The sequence below is a fragment of the Stegostoma tigrinum genome, chromosome 35 (genome assembly GCF_030684315.1).
Source record: "Stegostoma tigrinum isolate sSteTig4 chromosome 35, sSteTig4.hap1, whole genome shotgun sequence".
Taxonomy (NCBI): Eukaryota; Metazoa; Chordata; class Chondrichthyes; order Orectolobiformes; family Stegostomatidae; genus Stegostoma; species Stegostoma tigrinum.
In genome coordinates this window covers 11,832,492-11,835,092 of record NC_081388.1, presented here as the reverse complement: position 1 = coordinate 11,835,092, position 2,601 = coordinate 11,832,492, and the positions used below count along the sequence as shown (strand labels likewise).

Below are 2,601 nucleotides of genomic sequence, written 5' to 3'. Positions count from 1 at the left end.
GTGAGATCCATTATGTAGACCCATTCGGTCTGTGCCACCTCACGCTGCCCTCAAAGTGGCTGTGTTGCGGGTGGGGGGAAGGTGAGGGCAGAGACTGAGATGTATTTCCTTCTGGAATGTGCCTTTGCAAACCAAAGTCTGGAGGAAGATGGTTCTTGTTGAAAGGAGATGAAGGATGAAGGGTCTAGGCCCGAAACGTCAGCTTTTGTGCTCCTAAGATGCTGCTTAGCCTGCTGTGTTCATCCAGCTCCACGCTTTGTTATCTTTGTTCTTGTTGAAGTTCATCGCGAGCAGCTCCGTGTAGCGGGACTCTGTGCCCTATGGTCTGTTCCCTGGGATGCATGCTGAGACAAACATTGACTGCGCCTGGAGGACCATCAACTCGATGAAAGACACTCTTTGGTCTGCCCGAAACTTGTTGGTCTTCTATTCCAAAGGATAGTCCTCAACTGAGTGAGACAGACTGGCACATTCCAAGGCCCAGGACTAAAGCTTGGAGCAGCTGGAGAGGAGAAAAAAAACAGTCATCATGGCGCTCTGGTTTAATCTAACTGTTATGTTCCATTTTGGAGCTTTCATTGGAATATAAATAGTTCCTTGCCATGTTTAGAAAATGCCTTTTTGTCGCAACTGGATGAAAGAATTAATGAGGAATGTCGAAATTCTGCTGCATTTTCTGTAATGTGCGTACTGAGCTGTTTTGTGCTTTTTGAATTGTAGATAGTTTATGAACAAAGTACATTCTTGAAATTAAAAACAAAACAAAGGCAGAAGGTTTGGTGACAAGCTTCCTGCTCACTGTTGGCTGGGAAACACCCATCAGGCGATATAAATCCATTGTAAATGACTGATGGGAAGAGTGGGTATGGATTGGTAGCAGAGCCCAGGGCGGGTCCGGTACCTTGGACATAGTCAGCTCCTCCACAAGAGGCTACTGAGTGGGGAGAAGAACAATCAATGGTGAGGCTCTAAGCTATAACATACGGTTACGGTAACCATTTACTTGTGGTGTGTAAAATTGAGCCTGATATTACTGCTGCATGCTGAGACTGGAGACTAATGTACTGGGTCTACACGAGACTGTACCGTTTGCAGCTGCGAAAAGTGGTCTTACACGTTGAGTTGACCACAATCCATGTCAGTAGATGCAAGCGTACACATGTGTGAGTGTGTACGGCCAGGGATGAAATCCATGTGTGCACTTACATGAATGTCATAGGTACAGGAGGAGGCCATTCAGCCCCATTCCATGAGATCATGACTTATCTATGGCCTAACCCCATGTACCTGCCTTTGGCCCATATTCCTTAATACGCTTGCTTAACAAGAATGTATCTATCTCTGATTTAAATTGAGGAACTGACCCACTTGCTGTTTGTGGCAGATGGTTCCAAACAACAACTGCTTTTTGCGTGAACAAACTGATCCCTGACGTCTCTCCTGAAAGTGCTGACCCTAGTTCTCAGACTATGCCCCTAGTTCTAGAATCCCCAACCAGTGGCAATAGTTTATATTTATCTACCCTGTCTTTTCCTGTTAATATCTTGAAGACTTTGATCAGATCACCCCTTAACCATCTCAATGCTAAAGTAAAATTTGCGTAATTTTTCCTCATAACTTGACCCCGAGACAAAGTTCATTAACACGTAATCCTACAAAGCACATTGGGTTATTTTCCAGTTTAAAGATGCAGAGTGGGAGAAGGATGAGGGAATGGGGTCCAGAATTAGGCGACACAGTCTCAGAATTAGGGCCAGATCATTTTGGATTGAAATGAGGAAAGTAGTGAGCCCTCAACCTCTGAGTGCTGCAGAGCATCCATCATTGAGTATGTTCAGGGCAGAGATTGAGGGATTTCTACAGATTAGAAACATCAAGGGACAGCTCCCGGACATAGGGTTGAAATAAAAGGCCATCAATAATTGGTGCAGCAGGCTCGGGCGGCTGAATGGTCTTCTCCAATTTGCTATTTCCAATATTCTTATGATCCTATAAATGAAGTCTGCAAGTGGCTGTTCATGTAACAGCAGTGCTGCACAGATGGGAGTGTGCATTTAGCAAGAATAACTATTCATTGCAAATAAATAGATCCGAGCTACAAATAAAAATATGATGAACCGTTGATGTAACCCCTACTGGTTACAATTATAATCTCTTAGTAAGTGGAGTTAGTACTGGACTGTGAATCCAAAGACTCAGGTAATGTTCTGGGGGCTAGGGTTTGAATCTCGCCATTAGTGGTATTTGAATTCAATAAAAAGCTGGAATTAGGACTCTAATGATGACCATCGTCAACTGTGTGTGTGTGTGTGTGTGTGTGTGTGTGTGTGTGTGTGTGTGCGTGTTCATGTGTGTGTTCATGTGTATGTGTGTTTGTGTGTGTGTGTGCGCATGTGTGTATGTGTGTGTGTTCGTGTGCGTGTGTGTGTTCATGTGTGTGTTCGTGTGTATGTGAGTGTGTATGTGTGTGTGTGTATGTGTTTGTGTCTGCATGTATATGTGTGTGTGTGTATGTGCGTGCATGTGTGTGTGTGTTCGCGCGTGTGTGTATGTGTGTGTTCATGTGTGTGTGTTCGTGTGTATGTGTGTGTCTGTATGTGT

The 2,601-nt window shown here is 44.3% G+C and overlaps 1 long non-coding RNA gene across 1 annotated transcript in view; it reads left to right on the top strand.

Annotated features, from left to right (window-relative positions):
- The window catches only part of LOC125447579 (uncharacterized), a 5,555-nt gene extending 3,267 nt beyond the window's left edge, over window positions 1–2,288 (top strand). The window contains exon 3 of the long non-coding RNA XR_007246570.2: window positions 1–2,288. This exon is cut by the window's left edge and continues 351 nt beyond it. This is a non-coding gene — a long non-coding RNA (uncharacterized LOC125447579).
- Window positions 2,289–2,601: the final 313 nt, after the last annotated feature.